The sequence below is a fragment of the Lagopus muta genome, chromosome 2 (assembly GCF_023343835.1).
Source record: "Lagopus muta isolate bLagMut1 chromosome 2, bLagMut1 primary, whole genome shotgun sequence".
Lineage (NCBI taxonomy): Eukaryota > Metazoa > Chordata > Aves > Galliformes > Phasianidae > Lagopus > Lagopus muta.
Genome location: NC_064434.1, coordinates 82504155 through 82527393, shown reverse-complemented (window position 1 = coordinate 82527393; position 23239 = coordinate 82504155). Strand labels below are relative to the sequence as shown.

At 40.9% G+C, this 23239-nt stretch overlaps 1 long non-coding RNA gene across 1 annotated transcript in view; it reads left to right on the top strand.

The window, feature by feature from the left end:
* The first annotated feature begins 5450 nt into the window (after nucleotides 1-5450).
* The window catches only part of LOC125689168 (uncharacterized), a 29867-nt gene continuing 12078 nt past the window's right edge, over nucleotides 5451-23239 (top strand). Inside the window, exon 1 of the long non-coding RNA XR_007375098.1 lies at nucleotides 5451-5534. This is a non-coding gene — a long non-coding RNA (uncharacterized LOC125689168). The remainder of the gene's footprint in view (nucleotides 5535-23239) is intronic.

The window sequence follows — 23239 nt, the reverse complement described above, 5'->3', positions numbered from 1 at the left end:
CTGCTGCACTGAGCTGGTGGCTTGTTGCCTGATTTAAATAACTACATGAAGTGCAAGGCTGGCATTAGTCCCCACAGTTGCTACCACTTTGGAAAGTGGCCATCTGTGAATACAAGCTGGGTAACTGTGAATCAGTGCTATACTCTGTGCAGTGCAAGCTCCTTTTATGTGCTGTTTGAGAAAACACACTTGTCCTGTTATACCTAAATCTGAGGTTCCTTTAATGTCAAGTAGGATTTTCTTACCTAATAAAATGCCCAATGAGTTGCAGTTGTGTACTTAGCATCTAACTGAAGCATGGCATCCAAAAAAATCTTATTTGCATTTCTCCCTGCATCACCTTCCCTGCTTCACTGACATACTCCCTCACCTGCCCTTACTGCTCTGCTCTCTTTCAAGTCATTTCTTCTGATCTCTTCACCAACTAATTACAGAAACAGCCCTGAGAGGCATCATGGCTCTCAGCTACGTGTTATAGCCATGTAAATTCACTTTGACATTTAGACAGCCTCACTTTCTCCCTGCTTGCAATGGGAGTCAGTGAACTGGAGAAGAGGAAATTGTTTGCATTACGTAGCCATTGCAGTGAACCAGCATAAGTCTTGTGCTGTGATGGAAAGGACTTTACTACATTTGGTGGCTGGAACAATCATAGTCTGGGTAGGGACCAAAAGGCAAGGAAGCTGAGTGCTGGCTTTGGAAAGGGTTGTTTTGGTGGTTCTGCATGGGCTTCAAGTTGTGCCTGTGGCTTCCAACCCCATGAGACTACACTGCTTCGCCGGGAGATGGGCCAAGCAATTCAGTAACCTGGTCAACAAGCAGATGCCTGAACTGCAGTGGCAAAAACTCACAACCCATATTCAAGGGCAAGTGGAGATTATAGTGACTACACATAATCACTTAACTGCAACTCTTTTGTCCGTTTTATTTGATGTATGATCATAGTTGCCATACTTGAGTATAGAAGATATGTTAAGGCACATGCATGATGAAGAGGTGATCTGAGACAGTCATCACAGCTTCACCAAGGTCACGTCATGCCTGATGAATCTGCTGGCCTTCCGTAATGAAAGAACAACACTGATGAATAAAGGGAAGGCAACTGCTGTCATCTACCTGGAGTTGTGCAAGGCCTTTGCTGTGGTCCCGCACCACATCCTTATCTCTAAATTGGATATGAAGCCTGGCTTATTAAGTGGATGAAGAATTCTTTGTATGGTTACTGCTGTAGGGTTGCGATCTACGCCCAGGCGGATGTCAGTCATAAGGGGCATCCCCCAGGGGTCATTCTAGGGACCGGTGTTCTTCAGCATCTTTGTTAATGACCTAGACAATGTGCTTCTGTCAACTAGACCCTCAGGCAATGTGCCAGGTTGCCAGAAAACAGCCTTGTACATGAAAGACTACTTCATGTTCCTGTGAGACATTCAACATTCAAGGGATCTGTGATTTGAACTTTATTTTCCATATGGGACTTGCTGATTACTTGCCAAAAACATACAGTACTGGAAGTTTGATTTAAATACAAACTATTGCAGGCTGGAACACTGGATTTATATGGAGAAAAGCCTCAATAAACAGCCCTCCAGTCTCAATGCAGATTGATACATTTGTGAACTAGCTAAGCAAGTATACATACGAACATGTACTGTGACCCCTAAGGAAAACTGAATATGATGTATTAGATTTGGAATTGATTTGAATTTTTTTTTTAATGTGTTTTTCGTAATACTTGACAGTGAGTCAGTGAATCCACTGAAGCACCAGTTACATTGCTTAGGGAGTCTGAAACCACAGGATCTCAATTCTGCTTTTCAGTCCTTGCTAGGGAATGGGGAGAGAGCCCTGCATTTTGATGAAATTCAGGGATATTTAGTAATTAGGTTTTGTGAGTGAGTTTCAAATAATCTAATCTGTTCAACTAGTTAAGCAGCAGCTGCCAGACCTTGTTAAGCCTATGTTATGATTAATGTGCTAAACAGTTTTCATGGATATGAAATATTTTCAAAGGAAAAGTAAAAGCCTTACAGATGATGATGATTCTGGAATCACTTTTCTCCCTTTCACCTGCAGTCTGCCTTGCGAGTTTCATTTTATTATTTATTCTTATTTTCATAGATTAGAGGCTACTGTTGGTTCCATATAGAATTAGTGGGAGCTGTAACTAAAAGTCCAGATATGGAGATGTAAGAAAGCACAAAAAAATGAAGGATGACAAGGATGCAAGCTGTGGGACTTCATGATCACTTTGCTTTCTTTGGAAAATCCTGCTAACTCCTGTAGGAATGCTGGCTATCTTCCAGGGTGTATCACTGAGGGGGCATGTTTAAACCAAGAAGATGGCTGCTGCTTGGAGGATATGCATGCGGAGGTGAGGGAACCAGGACAGGAGACAGTTGTGAGAAGTGTGCACAGTCAAGTCACTGAGATCACACTGGAATCACAGGCAAGAGAAATATTGTGAGAAAGTGGCTGAGACAGGACATGGCAGGATGCTTGAGCAGAAATGTGAGCACAGCATGAAATGGGAAATGTTTATCTATTTGTGACTTGAGTCCATTATGGAATACTGTGTTGTCTAAGAAGATGAAGACAGCATTATTTGATGCCAAGGGATTTGCTGCATGGTGTTTAATAAACCATCTTCCTATTGTACAATGAGTTCTCGGGTGCTTTTTTTGCCTGAGGTCATGCAGTGTAACTTGGAGAGTCTTACTGTGAACATCTGATTCTGTTTCAACGGACCAGGTTTCATCCTCACTCTGTTTCAGCTGTTTAAGATTTCAATTATTGTCTAGTTTGTGAATCTCATTACTTGCCCTCTGCTTCTTAGAGACATGCTTATTGTGGAAAGTAAAACTGCAAGGCAAGCTTTTTCCAAGGGAGCTGCCACAGCCCCTAGAAACCATTTGTCATTTTACACAGTGGCTCTGTCACAAGGAAACATCTCTTCTGGCTGCTCTACAAGTAACATGGACAGCCATAAAGATGAAAGGGACCATTATGCTACTGGAAATTAATAGGATGCCACAGAACCAAGGGTTCTGAATTTCAAGTCTCACAGCTGGCTCCCAAGTTTACCCTGATATCAAGGACAGGGAAGCTGTCTTAGGGAACTCGTGGTTTTCTATGTGTCTCACTGAGATTGTCCCAGTGTTACCATCATTCTGCATTGAGTTCACACCACCAACTTTGAAAGCTTGAGCATGAATGAGTTTTCAGCTGTTTTTCGCTGCATTAGATTTGAGTCTTGAACGCATAGGTTTTGTGGAAGGGATCTGCTGTATACTGTTTGACAAAGCCAGTGAACTTCAGGCAACAGGACAACAGTTTGAGAAAACAGTGAGCTGTTCTGGATGTGTTTGAGGGAAAGAAAGAAATGTCTCTATTTGTGTGCTCATATTTCAGTTCACTTCTTCCTCTTGCTAATTCTACTACCTGAAATAGATCCGTAGGTAAACCTTACCTGCAGATAAATGGCACCTTTGGAAACAAAGTATGCTAAAGCAGTCAGAGGTCAAGAAATCAGAGCAAAGGGAGGAGGCTGTGGGAGAATTTTTGGGTTAGCTCTCCAGTTTTTTCTCCACACATACAAAACCTACAGTGATGATGAATCCTGATGAGAAGAATCTTTATGTCATTAATGATAATCACAGGATATGCATATGAAAATATACACAACCACTGCAAATTTGAAGCATTTTTGGTCTCATTTTCAATTTTATTTTTTCTTTTATATAAGCAATTTTTCCTCAGCCTAGCTCTGAAATATACATTTTGGAAGGTTTTGTATGAGATGCCTATCTCAGCTTGAACAGAACTCATTAATCTTCTGTGGTACTGATCTGAAGGGATTAATGAAAACATCTCTTTTAGATGTTCAGTAATTTTACTTCTTTGTTTTTATTTCTAATTTCCAGTTTGAACTAATAGTAATGAAACCGTTGAAACTCACTGCTCACCGCTTAATTAATGAATGATAATTTTCCATGAGCTGGATAGCTCCATGAATTAGGCTTCAAATCACCACTGAGCTCAGTAGGAAACTTGAGATCTGCAGGGAAGCTCTCCAAGCCACAGCTACAGGAGACATTACGTGACAGCTTCTCTACCTTCCTTAAAAGTGAAATAAGATAAAAATCAAGCTCTGAATTTCCCAGGTTATAGCAATAAGCTTGAAAGATTGACTCAGCCATGTTCTAATTCTCACATTTAAGAAGGGAGATAAAGCGACTAGCATTTATTCAGAAGTCTCATTGTTTTTTTACAACTGATTTTGTGATTCCTGGATTTTTAACTTCTGACTGTTGAGTTCCTCCAACTGGCACCCTTAAGATTTATTCAGTTCTTTGGTCACGGTGCTCTTCCAATCCAGGCTGAAAAAGGACATCAGGTAAAGCAAAAAGGATCAGGAGATCTCAGTCTTATCTGCAAGGTATCCACTTAGACTTTTTAACGCAGAAGCTTCAGGAAATTTGTATGCACAGTACAAGGGCAGAAAGTTACAGGACAAGAGAGGAAAAAAATAGATAAAAAGGAAAAGAATGAAACCTCAGTTACAAATTACTTCATCTCCACAGCAAATGCAGGAGTGATAATTTGATTTACATCAGCTGAGCAGCCTGCTCTTGGCCCTCACTGCAGATTGTTCGCCTTTTTCTTTTTCCCTTGAACTGAGTAAAAAATTCTATTACAAAGTGTGGTTATAAAACCTGGTATTCCAGGAAAGCTGGCTTGTTCACCTCATAATTGCACCTACACATTTTCAGAAGTGCCATACTTCAAGGCTAAACGCTGTTATGATTTCATAAAGACTTGCATTATGGTGGCAGCTTTGTGTGCAAACATTTGCAGCTAATTGCAGGAAATCTGAGTGTCGTGTCAGTACTAAAGAATCAGGTGTGAGTGATTTACACTTTAAAGATTTCCCAATAAGCATTGCTTCAAACATCCTACTCTTGATTTCACAATCACTTATGCAGATGTAATCCAGAAGTAATTTTACTGAAGGCATGAATTCTGTAATGGCACAAAACAAGGTCCTTAAAAACGTCTTTGCTTTAGTAGAAGCCTTTCTGGAAGTCTTTATGACCAGAAATAAGATGTGTCACTTTGTAGCTAATAGTGAAATCTCTCCTTACATGTTTTTATTTATTTGATATCTGTTATAGTTGGAAAGATTAATGCAGTGGAAAGGCAAAAGGCACAGAGAGGAAAAGAATGCTCACAGGAAAAAAAAACAACTCAATTTCATAGGGAAAAAAAATCTTTATAACTAGAGATCCTTCCCTAATGGCAGTCAGCCATTAAATGGGGTCTACGAGAGGTGCAGCCAGGCTCCACCCCTTCTGGTCAGGCAGCTGAATTGCCTTCACCTGTGCTCCCAGGGCTGACTCAGTCCTTGCCTCAGGTGCTCTATCAGTGGTTCAGGCCATGAGTCAACAGTTTCCATACAGTATTCCTTCAGGCTGCTGTTGTTTAGAGGGCTCTGACAGAGCTCATGTTCATGCCTGGGATAAGGATTTTTGCATCAGGTAAGAGAATACCAATTTTCTCTGTAGAAGAAGACCTGTTGGGGAAAATACAAAGGCTCCTTTTAGTGTTCTTGTTAATTCAAACAAAGATTTCACTTGATCAGCTGAAGTTAAAACAGAACTGAACAGGAAATGTAAAATGAAATGTGAAACATTTTGCTGAAATAAAAGACACCTCTAAACTGTACGTCCTGTCAGTTGACATGAATTCATGTTTTAGAGCTTTTATGTAAAGCTCCACAAGCTGCAAAGCTTTAACATCAGTATGCAAATGTGGATCTATTCCCTGTGGTGATGATGTCAAGGGAAGGGGGGTATATTCACATTGTCTCAAAGGAGGTACTTCAGCTGATCAAACCCTCCAGAATTCCCAGACAGGAGTGTCTCTGTTTTCCAATCTTCTAAGGACTATGAATGGATTACTCAATTTCTTTGCAGTTTGCTGCTCTCTATTGCATTAGAATCTGCCTTTCATTCCTTTACATGTATAACTGGTTCATGGAGTAACTTGGGAATTCTCTGTAGTGGATTTGTTATCTCTGTGTAGAATATTATTATCTGACTGTGTCACTTAACATTTGGAGAAAGCACCTGAGTATGAGGTTTCCTTCTTAAGGTCAGAAGGAGAATCCTGGAGAATATATGCATGAGCCACTTTTTTGTTACTTAGCTGGTAAATTATGTCATTTTGTTTACAAATGCAATAGTTTAGTGAGCTTGACATTTATTTTGGGATGATTCTTGAGGGATGTTTGCAGGTGCCTTAGAAAAAGGAGAGTTAGACTAGATGACCTTTGAGGGTCTCTTCTGTAGAGGAATCGTTACCTCACAGCCTGAACTGATGATTGAGCACCTGGTGAAGGGGAGTGGCCGGCCCAGGGAGCACAGCTGCAAGCAATTCACCTGTGCTTCTCACATGACCAGAACTCCCTGGGCTCATTTAAAGGCCAGCCTCTAACGCTTTTTGGGTTTTAAGGCTTCTTACTGATAAGGTGTGGTTTATAGCCAGAGACCTTCTTTACTTGTTGGGTAAGTCAACTTTTTCTTAAATGTGATTGTTAATATTCCTAATGATACTTTGCCTGATATCACAAAGAACTTTCCAGAAATGGTTTGACTGCTTCTAGGGACTGATACTTTCCAACTTAGACTGTTGTGTGTTTCTGTGGTTTACTTGGACATAAATGCGTTTAAGCAAAGATGAAATTTTGCTTTTCCTTCTTAATAGGCAATATCTCACTATTCCCTAGTGCTAGTGCAACAAAATGGGAGCCTAGAGGCAAGGGTATGTCCTGTTTTTATATACTGTAGAGGTCTGTATGTGAGTCAAACTGTTTAATGTGACGGATAGATCAGGGAATGGGCCTTCTTCTGTATGTTGTTGAAGGCCTGGCTATCACAGGTGATTAGTAGCATGTAAGTTCAAAACACTTTGGAAAGGTATCTGGCTAATAGATTTTTTTTTTTTTGAATTCTACTTCTGTCACTTTCATTCAGTGTTTCAGTAGTAGCTGATCACCTAATGCTGTCTTTTGTGTCACTGAGTTGTCTTTTTTTTTTTTTTTGAGATATGATCTTATTTGCTCATAATCTGTTATAAAATGGTCAAGAGAGAAAGTAATAGCAGCTGTAGAATGCTTTAGAAATGCTATGAGGAGATTGCTGTTTCTTCTACCCTTTGTGTTACTTGTGATGCTTCATTTAAAACTTTCCCCACAGAATAGTATAAATACATAAGACAAACCTGGTAGTAGAGGATGTTATGAGTTAATTTCAGGGGCCAGAGAGTTGTGGGCATGGTGGAGCAGCAGGAGAGCTCCCAGCATCTGTGGTTGTACTGGTTTGGGCTCTCACATCCCTTGTATGCACTCCTGCCATGAATTACATGATTACGGAATATTAGGGTTGGAAAAGACCTCTAAGATAATCTAGTCTAACTCCAGCCTATCCCTCCCATGCCAACTAACCATGTTCTTCAGTGCCACATCCACACGGTTCATGAACACCTCCAGGGGTGGTGACCCCACCACCTCCCCAGGTGGCCTGTGCCACTGCTTCACTGTTCTTTCTGAGGCACCACTGCTGTTGGAGGTGATCCTGCTGGAAGTACGGGTGAGCCCATGGATAATAGTCCTCTGAGAAGGCTGTGAGTTTGAGGTCTGGTTGCAAGGGATGACGGCCTTCTCAGGGAGGCAGAGGTATCAAAGGAAAGAACTGGAGGATGCTGTGACGCTGATGCTGCCATCTGACAGATCTGATAGGAAAAAGAAGCTGTGACTGGCTATCAGCTTTCACTCTCACTACATTTAGTATTAAACATAACTCTGAGTTTTAAACTGTGAGGTGATTAATTACATTCATTTCCTATAACTTTCCTCAAAAATGTTATCCTTAGTTTGTCATCTTAAAATGTGCTGCTGCATGAAATTGTGAATTGGTCAAAGCAGCTGCATTCTAAAGCAAGTATGAGTCTTACACACGTGTATAAAAACTGTCAGTCAGTGTGAGCTGATGCAATCTGTTTTACTTCAGCTGAGACCCTGGTCTCCAGCTATTAAATTGCCTCTGAAGACTTGAGGCCAACAGGTTTTCTCTTCAAGCGTTTCATTAAAATTCACCTCTTTGGGTCCCTGCAAGCTCTGCTCTCCCCTAGGGATACGTTCACTGTGAATGACACCACTGTGCTACTGTTAAGTGGAATATAAACAAGATGGAGACTCATCCTGCCAGACAAGGGCACTTGAGGCAGCCCTTGCTCAATGCACTGGTCGAGTCCTCCAGCTGCCCATCAATTCCCCAGCCTGTAAAGCTACTTCTGTGGAAACATTATTCTGGCTAAAAAGCTTTAAGGACTTGAGATTTTTCTACTTTCTGTTAAGCAACAAGCTTTATTTCTGCTCTGATAACTAAAATTATATGTGCTATTGCATATGTGGGCTTGTTGCTGTTTCTCTATTTCCAGTGCAGAGTTAGACTCTCAATTATCACATAACCATAGAGCCATTAAGGTTGTAAAGGATGTTTAAGGTCATCTCGTCCATCCCTGCTGTGCCAGCTGGCCTTGTCCCTCAGTACCAAATTCACACAGTTCTTGAACACCTCCGCAGATGGTGACCCCACCAAATCCCTGGGTAGCCTGTGCCAGTGCCTCACCCCTCTTTCTGAGGATAAGTTCATATTGAACCTCCCGAGCACAACTTCAGGCTGTTCCCTCTCATCCTATCAAAAGAGAGTTCCTGTGGATGTGTTCTTGCAGCCTGCTACATTTATGATAGAATAGGGTCTAGAGCATGCTGGGTTGTAGGAAACTTGAAAATGTGAGCAAACCCAGATGCCAGGCACACCTGTTGTTGCTGACTTCTCAGAATGTCCTGAGAAAGTCATCAAGTCTACATCTTTTCTTCTCCTCTGCGTATATGGAGGCTGCACCACTATCCCTAATGAGGGAATGGTATGGGCTAATTAATAAATATTTGTAAAGTGCTTTGAAGATGAAGTCTGCTACATCTTATAATTATCTGATACAAGTCATCCCAGGAGAGTGCTCCAGATGGTTGGTGCTCCATCCATCAGCCCTGCTGCTGAGGTTAGTACGGGCAGTGATCTTCAGCTCCTTCAGTGCAGCAGATGGGGAACCCTCGGGGACACACATGACATTTTCTTTGAATTGAGATTTTACTTTTTTAAAAGAAAAATCACTTTTTAATCTCTGCAAAACTGCTTGAAGCCTCCCTGTTTCCCTTTGATTTGCACTGCCTTGCTTTTTTTTATTTGGAGTTGGGCTGAAAGGACTGGAGGACTTATGGAGAGCTGATCTCCTCAGCTGTTTTGTTGCAAAAAGCTGAAAGGGATTTCTGGGTACTTCACATGATTTTTCTAATTCTAACAGCATCTGTGGTGTGGCATTTAAAATGGAAGAAAAATGTGCTGATGCAGAATGTATCATGTACAATACAACAATAAGTTGTCCTGAGCACGTGGAACCACACTCAGTTTCTTCCTGGCTTCTGTATTATTTCTTCTGCCATGCTGAGGCCTCTCACTGCAACTGCTACAGCTCTTATTTCTTATTGTTGTTGTGGGGTTTTTTTTGTGGTTTTTTTTTTGCTTTAACTTTGAAACCCATCTCTTAGTGAGCTATCTATGATGCCCAGAAGGAAAGGAATCGGATTGCACAGAGTCTGAGAGATTGCATTGTGTGATCAATGTGTTTTGTAAGAAAGACTTTTAGGTAATACAGGGAGAAAAGTTGGGAAAGGGTTCAAAAAAAAAAAAAAAAAGGCCTAGGGGATGATTAAAGAAGACAGCCACTTTGGGAGCTTAATCTGTTCAGTTTTTCCAGAAGGAAGGCTAAAGTGAGGCTTGAGCAGTCTGATCATGGCACTCATTTAATTTTCAATCTCTGCAGTACAGATATCTGAACAAGTGTCTATCTTGGGGCTGAGATGAACCACACTGGAGATGGGCCTATTTCTCATCCTGACAATACAGGTGGTTCTCAAGCAGGTACTGTGGTCTGGTCTATGCTCAGTTAGTTGGGCAGCCCATGAGACAAAGAGTGCCAAGGAATGGAAGTTAAAATTGGTTAGGTTTATACTGGGAATATTAAGTAGGTTTATTACAACTGAATAATTAAATAGGAGTGATATAGAAGGAATATGAGACAAAATTCAGTGTAATTTGGGAAGTCTAGGTGGGATTTCTTTTAATCATTTGGTGCTGAGTCTTTTCATAGAACAGTAAAGCAGATGAAATCCTCTGTTTAGTGGTGAATCAGAGGTCAGCTTGTATTATTTAGATTGGCTTTTCAGGCTGTATGAATACTTGTGCTGTCATATCATGTGAAAAGACTCCTAACTATAGGATGAAACTCAGCACCAGAATTTGTGTGGCTTCCCGTCAAAACTGTGTGTCAACAAACTGCTAATGCTGGTAAGAAATGATGCAGCTGTGTAGATTTGCCCAGAGAGGCTGTGGATGCCCCATTGCTGTTGGTGTTGAAAACCAGGTTGGATGGGACCCTGGGCAGCCTGGTCTAGTACCAGATCTGGAGGTTGGTGGCCCTGCTTGTGGCAGGGCGTTGGAACTTGATCTGTGGTTCTGTGATCCTCAGGGTCCCTTCCAACCCAAGCAATTCTATGATTGTCTATACATGTTTGCAGAGATTGGACTGAGAAGTGTCTTTGGTGTATCAGGAGCTGACATGGATTGGATTCTCATTCATTATAGGAAATGTGCCCTCTCCAGGATGCTCAGGGAGTGTGCTGGGTTTTATTGTCCTGTGCTTTCCTCCTGTATGGCCACATGCGCTCACATGGGCTGAGACACAGGATCTGACACTGGGAAATGCACAGTAATAGCTAAAATAATCAGAACAAGTAATCTATCTTAGTCATCAGGACAGCGATGACTAGCAAGAGCAAAAGTCAGGCCTGAGGAAACTGTCACTCTGGGTACAAAACAAGAAGAGAGTGGGGTCCAGACACTGGAAGTCACTGAAGAATAATGGGGCAGCAGCACTATCCCTTTCCCCTCCTGCATCAAAAAAGAGATTGGCTTCCCTTTCAAGTATACAGTTTGCATCGTGTCTCTTCTCCCCTTGCTGGTTAAGGGGCTCAGCGATCCCTTTTTTCCCCCCCATGTTATTCTTTGCATTTAGGTAGGACTTCAAGTAAACGGGCACACACACCTCATTATCCTCTGGTAGGTGTCTCATTATACCTCCCCTCTGTGTAGCCTGCAGAAAGGTCAGTGTGCCTTATCTACAGGGTCTGCCACCTCTCATACTGACCTGTAGTCTCATTATTTTCTTGTGCTTGGGCTTGACCTGCTGTTTATTGCCTTCGGTAGCTTGGAAAAATTTCCATTCTCCTCTACACTATTGTATTATTTATTACATACTGTGTGTATAGATATATGTATGTAAATTTATATTCCTCTGTGTATACACAGTCCTTTGTGTTCATGCACTTGTGTAAATTATCTCATCCTGAAGAGGTACCAAAAAGTGGTCTGGTGCAAAACTGCTTCCTGATAAATCCCAGTCTGTCTCTCTGTTGCTGAAAGTGATTTTGTGTACGTGCTATCACGGTTTACTACTTCAGTCTTATCCTCTCAAACCAAATCTTTCCTCCTGAACCCTCTACCATTCTTATGGGTTAAGAATGTTACTGAGTGAGGCTGTTAATTTTCACATCTATTGCTTTACAGAGCCTGCCTATCTGCCACATGCTGTACCTCATATCTTAGGTTATCTGCTTTTATAATTCTTTCTAACATCTGCTGTAGACAATTAACATGTTTACTTTAGTGTACTCTTTGTAGTCCTCTTTCTCTGTTGATTTCATTTTCAGAGGCCACAATAATGCAATTAATATTAGATCCAGCTATGCTGATATAATTCCTTGTGCTTCCTCCTTCAAACTGGTTAAATGTTCTTGGCAGTACATTAGTGGATCAGTTGAGATGCAAGTTATGGGGAACCTCCATCTGAAGGCAGTTGCTCTAGCTTTATTATCCGTGCAGTAAAGCTTGAGGTTATAAATAATATAAATGAAGAAGCTCAAGTGGTTCTCTTCATGAAAGACCAAGGTTGGGGGTGGTTTGGGTACTAAGACTTTCTTTCTTCTTGCTTGCCACTGGAGTTCCATAGCAGAGACACAAGACTCCGGTTTCAGAAGCAAAAGAGAAATGTTTACTGTAGCTGACAGTTCTCATTACAACCTTAAAGTTATCAGAGAAAGAGATTAAGGTTGTGCCATTTTCAGTTTTTGTTGCTGTCTTTGTCAGGAAAATGAATTGTCACGAAATCTCAAGGCCTGATCTCTTCTCATTAGGTCTGTTTCTCAGTCTGAGTCTTGGGGAAGTTGAAATAAGAACAGAAATTGATGCAAAATGAGCATGTTCCCACTAGTGGCTACCCTAGTGGTAACCTGTGTATTTCCAATTGCTAATCCTGCTGGAACTTAAAAATATGCTTGAAAAGAGAAGATGTCCATTCTGGGTTTGGGGCATCCAAGTAGTCTTTAGGGCAAGACATAAATGAACAGTATAAAACCAATCAAGCCAAAAAACACCATGAATGTTTCCTCATTTGCATATTAACAATGTCTACTCGAGTGTGTGGACAGATATACGAAAACAAGTCATTAAGCAATTCCTTAGAAAATGTAGTAGTCAGACATGATGTTTTAATGAAGATAAGAGTGTTGTTTTCAGTGTCAGTAGCTTCTGGTACAAAAAGTAACTCTTAAAACTCTAAAGGCCATTTCTATTTGGGGAAAGCATATACCTCTCCAATAGAAAATGAGTAGGGGAGAACTTACTGAAGTCCAATGCCTAGAAACATCCAGTCCTTCCTCTCAGTACTTGCTGTACCACCTTTCATGTGTAAGAGGTTATTCCCATTGTTGCAGAACTCTAAATTGCTCATAATGTCATATGAGACAAAAATTTAGACAGACAGAGGTCTGGCCCCATCTGGTCTCTACACAGGAAAGAAATTGTCACATCTCTTAGGCTTGTTTAGCTTTTAGCTGCTTTCATATATCCTTCCTTATGATCCTTCCACATGGAGCAGTAATAGATCTTGAGTCATCCATTCTTAGTACTCTAATTGCACTGATAAACCCGATTGGTGGACATAAGCCTTTTTAACTCTAGTTTTCTAAAACCTTAATCTGAATATATGCTGTAGCCTCACAGATCTCAACCATGAGAGCTAGTATGATATGAGTTTGCATTCTCTTTTGAGATATTAACACATGGATGCCTGCACTAAGATGTCAGCTTAAAACTACATCTTGCAGATCAACACAAAGATTTTTAACTTCTTAATCTATTTGTAGAGTGATAAGAATATCTTATTTTATTTTACTTTTATTTTACTCTTTAGAATAAGCACAACCTTCAGTCTTCCTTTACCTTGTGTTTTATCTGTATCCTGATTAGGGTGTTCATACTCAATTTCATGGTATTGCTAGCACAATGGTATAAGCCACTCATCTATTGTAAGACCTGTTGTAGCTAATGCCTTAGTAAAGCCTTTATCTGAGCAGTACAGGGACTGACCAGTACAACAAGACCAGTGCAGGCACCGAACCTCCCAGCTTTAGCAGAACTGCTGGTGTTCTGTGCTTCCACAGATTGTTGCAAGCTGAGCAAGAAGGAAATCTCAACTCTTCTATTTTTTTATCTCAAACCCCTTGCTAAGACCATCTTTACATTAGGACTAGCCAGAAACACCGCAAATGTAGACATGCTGAAAATAATTAGTCAAGTTTCTGAGCCTTGCCTAGCAGAAATTTTTCAGAGCTCATTAGTAAGCCTGACCCTACAGTTCCGAGTAATGTATCTGAACAATTTCAAGGCAGCACATGCAAGAAAATAATCCAGAAACTAACCCTGTAGAGCAGGTTAATTTTAGCAGATAGGAAGGGACATACATTTTATTTTGTCAATGTTCTTTTCACTTTCATAGGCAGTATTAAGGTTTTGTAAGAAAGAGGTTTAAAAAGCATTAGTTTACTGCTGAATCTTCAAGTCCAATAAACTGAATGTGAGGGCACTTCATCAAGAGGATTTTTTAGTGTGTCCATATTGATCAACTGAGCATTGATATGTTTTAAGCAAAGTTGAAGATTAAAGCTAAGGTTTACTTAAGGGTGGATAACAAAAGACAGATGGAAAATCCTCTTAATCTTTCAGCCTTTGCAAACATCATTCCTCATTCTTGGTGCATATCCTAGGAGGGGGGGAAGCATACAAAATTCAACTTCTTCTGTGCTTTTCAAAGGTTCACTCCTTAGCCTAGGTTCTGCAATATTTGAAAGGGCATCAAAATTGCTAAGTGTCACTTAGGCCTTTCAGGTAGAAATGTTCAAGAATAATTTAGATCTTGTACTTGTGGACATGGTTTAGTGGGAAAATATTGATGGTAGGTGGAGAGCTGGGCTGGAGAATCTTACGGGTCTTTTCCTATCTCATTCTGTAATTCATCCTAATTCAGCAGAATCAAGAAGCCAAAGTTATTTACCCTTTCACTTTCAAATTGCAGATTTAGTTTCTGCATGAACTGCAGTCTTTCATAGAATGAAAGCTTCTGTACAGTAATCAGAAATGTTAAGTCTTAAGCACTTGTTTACAACAGTCAAACATACCTTGTATTAACAAGCAGAAATCTGAAATCCCTCAGATCTTATTTTCTGTCCCTTTATGTGAGCACCAAAACCTTAATGAGTTAAAAATATGGAATGTGTGATATTAGTTGCTCTACAGTATTTCACAATATATTGTGTGCAATTAGTCATGTTTGTCAGGTAGCAGCAATATGTAGCATAGAACCTGATGACAAATGTATGGTTTTGGGATTTATTTACCATTTACTTTTATCTCTTCTAATCCACCACCCCTAATTAAACCTAAACATTTTAGAATGGTATCTGATACCTTTGCTGAATACGTTGACCTTCTTGACACAGATCTCAAATTGAGATAAGTTAGTTCTATTTCCCAAAACAAATACTCCAAATATCTAGTTTTGAGAGACTTTTAGCGAAAAAGATTAGCTGAGGAATTCAGCAAGTGCATCGAAATTTGCAAGAGAAATGTTGTATACTACTGCATGTGTATGTATGAATATATCCCAAGATGTCACATAACACCAAGAGGTCACGTATCTGACAGGAAGAAACCTTACCTAGACTTCAGCACTGTCTCTTAGCTTTGTGATAGCTGCAAACAGATGTCCAGTGCCTTCCCTAAATATAAGCCACCAGTCCTTGCCAACAGTGTTCCCCACTTTAGGTAAGAAGGTTCTGAAAACAAGAGGTGAAGCCCAAGCTGCTCAAGCTTGTTTTCCGTGCACCTACCACTGTGTTTGTTCTTTGCTTGTGCTGTAAGCACACGAAGGTTACCATTCTCTGTGCCCAAGGTAAACGCACTGAATGCCTCTGTTTACAGCAGTCCTCTCTCTAACTCAGGTGTACTATGAGATCTCCATTTCTTCTTTGGTCTCAAAACCTTGTTCCAAAGTTCAAAATACAGTGGAGCTTAAAAATTTGAGGTAGCTATCAGCTGCACCACACAGTGTGCTTATGTATTAGTTTATGCCCACACAAACATCCTACTTTTAGTCTAGCTGAGATTTTGTGATAGATTAGTTTTACAAGACTATATCATTGCACCTGTGCTGATGTCCAGTTTCAGATGCCTAACATCCTGGCCTGTAAAGAGAAGGACCTGACAGAGAAATGGACAGCATGTCCTTCCTGTCATCTGATGTAAGGTTTAGTGATCCTAGGGAGAGTTCTGTTTCTGCTCGTGCAGCTTTGGTGTGGATGAACTGTGGTCATGCATAAAAACAAAGAGGAGCAGAAATGTTTCAGTGATATACTCAGGACTTAATTTCCTTCGATTAATGTTGTCTTTGCACTGAAGCAATCAATATGCCAGTCTTGGGGGAAAAGAAGGACAATTTTCCCTTCAACAAAAAGACTCAGGAATGAACAATGACAAGTCTGGATTGATTGATCTAATAGAAGAAACTTCCATCTTCTAGATGCTGTCTTGCTTCACTGACAACAAAGTGATACATAAGCATACAGTTAATAAAGTTAAAAGAGTTTAGTGTCATTCTTAATATTAGAAATCTCTTATTTATAGAGGTGAAATTCTATTCCTTGTATTTCTCCTAATACAAGTGTACGCATCTTGTATACTTGAATTTGTAATGCTAGCGAACAATTAACAGCCAGTAATACAGTTACCAATGTTTACTTGGAGAGTGTTATGGATATGAACTGCTGAGGTAAGGTAGCTGGAGCCTAATTAAATGCACACAGATAAAATGAAAAAGGAAAAAAGACTGGGGATGATACTGATTTTTTTTTTTTTCAGATGAAATTAATGTTACTGTATATGTGTTATTACTTGTCAAACATAAATAATGATCTTGACAGTACAAAACTCCTAACTTAGAACTATGTGCTTTTTTAAAAAAAGAAATCCACAGAGCATCAACAGCTCCTGCAGAGCCACTTGTAAATACTACACACTTTACAGCCTTCTTGGAAAGACTGGCATATGGCCATATGTTAATTCTTCTAAAAGCCCTATCCTAACCTCAGCCACTTTTTTCTTTTTTTCTTCCCAATTCCCACTGGAAAATTGGAATTCTCCCATGAGACAAGAAGGGTAACAAATCTAAGCTGTGGATGAACCCATCTGGAACTAGAAGCGTACCTCAGAGTGAGAGCCTCTTTCACGAAGTACATTACAAGCTACTCAGCTTCCCCCAGGGAGAAGTTACATAAATATAATCACTTCTATAGAAAATTACCTTGATTGAGTGATCTTGAGAAAGATCTCCCAGGAAACCATGGGCCTGACTATCAAGAACTGTAAGGATAAAAAGTTAAAAGGTAGCATCTTGAACTCCCCCAAACCAGGTGGGGCTTTAACAGCTCCTGGCTAGTGATAAAATACCCAAAATCCTCATGAAAAACACCTGCCCCAATCATCTCCTACAGAAGAGAGAGCACTCAATCATCTAGCACCGAATTCAGGGGACTTCCCTCTGAGATCTTTATTTGCACTTTCTGTTCTGTAGAATGTGACCTATTTAAAACCGGCTCTAGAGAGGAGGAGGGGAAAACTCATGTCAGCCATGCAAATCAGGCTGATTTATATTCTGATGCAATCAGCCACAATCATGAAATCCACTTAGCTGGGTGAGGACTCCAGCTACTTTGTTCAATTATGCAATTATCATCTTCCATTTAATCCCCAAATCAATTCCTGTATTTAGAATTATTTAAGATGCTTCAGCAATTACATCCAATTAGGTTCTATCAGTAAAGTAAATAAATGCTGTGATGTGCCAATCAGATGGATGCAATGGCAGCTGGAGGAAAAGAAACTCCCAACTTTTGTGCATCAGGCAAGGATGTAAATGACTGTTTGGGTGTTACAGAACTGTTTGTTAGCGTGACAGTGAGATGAAAACCACATGAGGCCAAAACTGTTGTAAACCATTCAATCGCTTCAGGGATGTGCCTTCATCAAACAGCTGCAAAGGTAATGATCATTCTTGTTGCTGAATCTAGTGGCTATTTTGTTCTACATGTACAGGGGAAGTTGTGTGTTGGTTTCAGATGAATGGAGGCAGTCCTGAGTATGCTGTAGGTATGAGTGGGGAAACCTGTACCCAAGATGTGCTTGAAGGGTTGCTGTGCAGTGTCACTGGCAGGACTGGAAAGGTCAGCATTCTCTCTAGCATTGCAGTCTTCCTTCTCCATAGCCAGACTGGGCTGTCTCAGGGATTTCTTGTTGACTCCTAAATTCACAAAGCCTACAGCTGTGCATAGCCTGTTACCCCTACGAATGTGCTTTGCCATAGGAAGTATAAAGTTTTGAAAGTACCAGCTTTTTTTTTTCTTCTTTTAAAAAAAACTTTATGCATTTCTTATAGCTGTTACTTCACATCAGCTTGAGTATTTGTCTTTTAAGGAACAGAAAATGATTTATTTAATGCCATCCCACACTGGTTGGCAGAGAAACAGGTTTTGAGACAGATTTTAAAACAGACTGTAATGCCAAAGTACAGCTTTCTACAATTTGAACTAAAGAACAATTCCCTCAGCTGGTAGCATGAGCAGAGTATTATCTCCCATGCTATTTAAAAGAAACATGATATGATGTACAAAGCTGCAATGTTTCCAATAAGAGGAAGCTTTGTTTAAAAATAAAGGATATTTTATCAACTGAACCCATGTCGTGCTGAGAAATGTTAGACCTAAATGATTGGACTGAAACCTTTTAGCTGCAGAACACCAGTGCCATGCAAAATATATTTCACCTACAGATCTGCTGTGGAGGGATTACAGCTGAACTCAGTGTAAATACTGTCTGTGGTAACTGCAAATTGTCAGCCTTGTAGATGGGTTTTGAAAGTGTACCCCCACAGCACCTACTAGTACTGACCAATGGCTGGTACCCTGGCTTGCTCTCAGCACTGTTTGGATGGGGGTGGCTGTTGGAAGGAGAAATTACCTGGAGCTCTTTCTGATCAGTCCCACTGACAAAAAAATCCAAAACGTGATAGTATTTGGTTTCTGTATTCCTCCTGGAAAAAAAAGCAAAAGAAGCCTAGAACTCTTTTAATTCAAACTGGTATGGGTCAGGAGTAACTCACTGGGCTCAGTGGGGTAAATGATATCAGCAATCCTCTTTGTACACTGCCCAAAGCATGTAATTAAATATCTAATGGTTAGTACAGAATTCCATTTAACCAGTGTTCCTGCAGTTGGAAGTGTTATTGTAGGGAATGTTGTCTGCTGCTTTCAGCCTTTCAATTTGTCTTCCTGTTGGAAGGTGAAAGCAGGTGAGTGCTCTGCCTGCTGTCTGGCTATGTTGTAGGTTGGTTCCCACTAGAGCCACTGAACAGCCAATGGGAATCAGTTGACTCCTTGCCAGCAGCTGGGTGCAAAGATTTTTTTGTTCCTGGAAGCTCAAACCCAGGTGGAGGGACCTTCAGTTCCCACATTTATAACCAAGATAGCTCAGCTCCAGGCCTGTTCTCATATTGTGATAGATCTGCTGTATGGCAGCATCCCACTAGCTGTTAGTTAGTACCTGTGCAAATCTACTTGTGGTGCAGTGGACCACTGCCCACCAAGTGGTAGTAATCTGCTGCTACATTTTTGCATAGCGGATTCTGGGAAACAGACTAGTTTTAGGGCAGATGATCTCACTACAGAGCTCTGCCATCTCTCAGTGCGAGCATCTGGAGTGGTAAGAAGTTTGTGATTTGCTGGTTATGGAGGATGGTGAGCATTATAGATGATGTGCTGAGAAATATATTAGGCGCTCATCCACGTCCTGTGGATGATCCTGTAGTCACTTTGGCATAGTTATTAAGAACCAGCCCAAATGATATTAATAGGAATACAACATTACTGCTTAATGACACTGTGCCATTAAAAAAGCATCAATAATGGCAGGATGGCATTACATATATAGATAAACCATTGAGTGTCAACAAACTAATGAGTTATATTTATATCCCCTTATGGTAATACTTATTGATGTGGTTGTAGAAAACAAGGGAGACTGTTTTATGAGCAGGCCTAATATTAGAACTAATTGGAGTTTGTGAGCCAGAACATCTCCTTGCATTAAATATGTCTGCTGCAGAAATCAGATGCTTTCAATGGCTTTACTCTGAGGCTGTTTGAGGGAAAGTGCTTTAAAGAAGGAAATGTGGAAATGACAGATAATCAAAATGTAACTAATTTTCCTTGTGCATAGACTTCCTCAGTTCTGCATTATTTTGTCCTTCTGAAACAAGTTAGAAGTGGATTCAACATTTTGTATTGCTTGAACTAAACCACCTGTCGTCTTTGTCTGCAAACTGTTCTAAAGATTTCTCCTGAAGTTATTACAATACTTGTAATTAAGGATCTTATTAAAGCACTTTCAGGTATCTCCTCAGATACCCAGCAGTATCCTGCACTGGACATACCACTTCTAGCCATTAATCCTCTCCCAGTTTGGCAGGTCTTAATGCCTCGCTGCAAAGAAGACTGCTGGCATCAGGAAGGATTTTGGGTGCAGCGTAATTTACAGATGCATCAGAGATTTGAGGGGGGGAAAAAAAAAAAAGCTAGACGCTTCTTAACTAACCACTGCTGGTTATGGCAGTCTTACAACTTAGGCCTGTTAGATTTATAATAAATTCAGTGTATGAATGCATGAACAGCACTGGGGAGGGGTCTGGTACTTGGGATACTTCTTTCTTTGGGAAGAGTCTCAGAAATAGGCTGAAGAGTTTGGCTCCCTCTATGTGAGAACAGAGAAGACACCTTACAAGGGCATGACCCTTGGAAAGTGGATACGTGGCTCTGAAGCTCTTCAGGGGAGTGGTGGGAACTAGAAGTGCTCTATAAGAGAATGGCCACAGTCACCACTATGTCCTTCTCTCTTTTTCAAAGTGACTGCCATGTTTTGTGCAGATACCCACCATAAATTCCTGTTGGAGAGGAAGGCACCTGATGGATTGGGTCCCTTGAGGGATCCAAAAATTTCTTCCCCCCCAATTAATCCCAGTCTCCCTTTGGAGAATCCATGCAGCTAGGAAGTTCTGGTTATACAAAATTATTGTGCTCTTTGATTTTAAGCATTGGGAAGTGCTGACTGTGTTGGTCTCTGAGTCTTGAATGCCAAATGTCCACATCAAAATGGGCTGCAGGCTGAATGGTTTTCCCCCAAGGCACTTTGCATCCTCTGAAGTCACGCAAAGGCCATGTTTTATATGAAATGATAACGTAATTCTGTTTAGGAGTGTATGTTAAGAGTTATCTTGTGTCTTATTCTCAGTAAGACAGACATAATACAGACAAAATTCTGTGCCATTTTCAATGCCTGCTACCTCTGGACAGGTGCTATGGAGAGGCTCTCCACATTAGGCCACTAAAGAAAACTTGTCTCCATTGGGGTGTTCTAAATCAGCACAGGCTGGTGAGGCATCTGTGGGCTGCTCTTCATCTTGTGCTGGATCTGGGGTATGTGGGAATACTGGTCAGGCTTCTCTGTGGTTGCTGCCTTTTCATTTGTGGGCTGAGTTACTTCAAGGTAAGAAGGAAACTCCAAATACAGTCAAACTATGAAATTATGTTGCCTTCAATTTCAGTCAGATTCCACAAAAAGCCTGGGAGAATCAACCTGTAAAAGGTTTCTGATAGTAATATCTGAACTACTTAGCTTGCTGATCCCCTAGCATCACCCCCTGAGGGGAAACAGCACCCCCCAAGCTGCTTCTGCAAGTTACTCTGCATGAAGCTCAATTCAGCTCACATCACTGGTACAGAACGCTGTAGCTGGTGGGTATGTTCTCCTTGTGAAAGGCTTAAGATATATGAATGCTGCGTTAATGTTTGACCTTTATCTCTGTGTAACGATGGGGACATTTATTACAGCTTCCTTCACTCTCCACACATTTCTATAAAAAATAATGGGGCCCTTCACTGGTGCTTCCAGTTCTTCCTTGTATCCGAGAAGTGATTAAAACAACAAAGTAGCTAATTAAACATTTTGTCAGTGTGGCATTCAGAAATAATTGAGATCTCTAATGATAGTGCTGTGATAAATGAAGGAGTTAATGTATTCCGATGGCACCCAGACAATACGGATGAAATGATCAACTCAACCTGTATCTTACTTCCTTCATCTGAGCACTCCTTCTCCCCCCTTCCTCCCCCCCCAAACTGCTGTTGCTCCTCCAGCCAGAGCAGGTTGGGGAGTTGAGGAAGCTGAGATCACAGTTAGCTATTTCGGTAGAGCAACCCTAAAATAATAAATGTCTGGTTGGTGCTCTTCCTCTGGGGAGAGGGAGCACAAGCACAGGTACCACACAGCCAGATAGACATGAGGAGATGAAACTGCCAGCTGGCTGCAGCAGTATAAGGCTTTTATTTAATTTTCCTCTGTTGCTGCTGACAAGCTAAAAATAAAAAATAAAGACTGTGGGAAGGAAAGGGTAGCTGATAAACTTCAAGGGGATGGAATCTGCTCGGTTGTGCTGTTACTGACTGGGCCCCATAGATGCACCTGGGCATAACCTGCTGCAGAACTTGGCCCTGGAACACTGTAGAAAAGCAGGTTTTGCTGCAGCTGTGGGGCGATTTTGTAAACAAAAGAGTGTGTTAATTAAACTTAGAATGACATTTTTATTAAGAATCTGTGAGTAAATGTGATATTTTATCTCCCTCCTGGTGTGTGCGTGATTTTAGTGCTTGCAGAGCGTATTGGCAGAAATGGAGGCTGAGTTCTGTCATTTATAGTGTGCTAATCCTGCCATCACCATGCTGCTGCCCCCATATGAGTGCTGTCAGTATAGGACATAGGTGTTTACTCAGAAAGGGGGTTTGGCCTTGGAAGTCAACAGGATGAAAATTGTACCTTCTCCATCTTTCCTTCTCTTTGTCTCCCAGGGACAATTCTACATTTCAAAAACTTTTCCTGTTCAGCACTTTATTGAAGAAAAAAAAAAAATAGCAGTTTTAACAACTCAGTGTATTCCAATGAAAAGCTGATTGCACCAAAACATTTCTAGACCAGCTATAGTGAGGACAAAGTCATTAATATATGCCTTCCAGCCTGCTTTGTTTCGGGTGTCATAAGAAGATAAATGTACTACAGCTTCTCTCACTTCAGATGATGTGCTCAGTAACTGCTCAGTGCAGATGCATAGGAATTGAGACAAAAAGTGATTGTGGAGATCCAGGCAAGAGGTGGCTGATAGCCACTGTCACTCATGGTCTAACAAGGCAGCAGGGGGGAACACCTATGGCTGGGAAGGGATGATGCATCTATCAACAGGGTAAGGGGAATGGCCTCAAGTCACATCAAGGGAGGTTCAGGTTGCATACTAGGAAAAAAAACTCTTCTCAGAAAAAGTAGTGAGGCAGTGGCATAGGCTGCCCAGGGAGGACGTGCAGTCACTACCCCTGGAGGTGCTCACAAACTGTGTGGATGTGTCACTGAGAGACAAGGCATGGTGGGGATGGGTTGGTGGTTGGACGAGATGATCTTAAAGGTCTTTCCTGTCTTAATGATTCTGTGACTCTGTGATCCTTCTTTGAGCAGGGGTGGCTTTGTCTCTCCAAGCCTTTATCCGTCAGAAATGAAGGCAGATGTTACTGCAATAA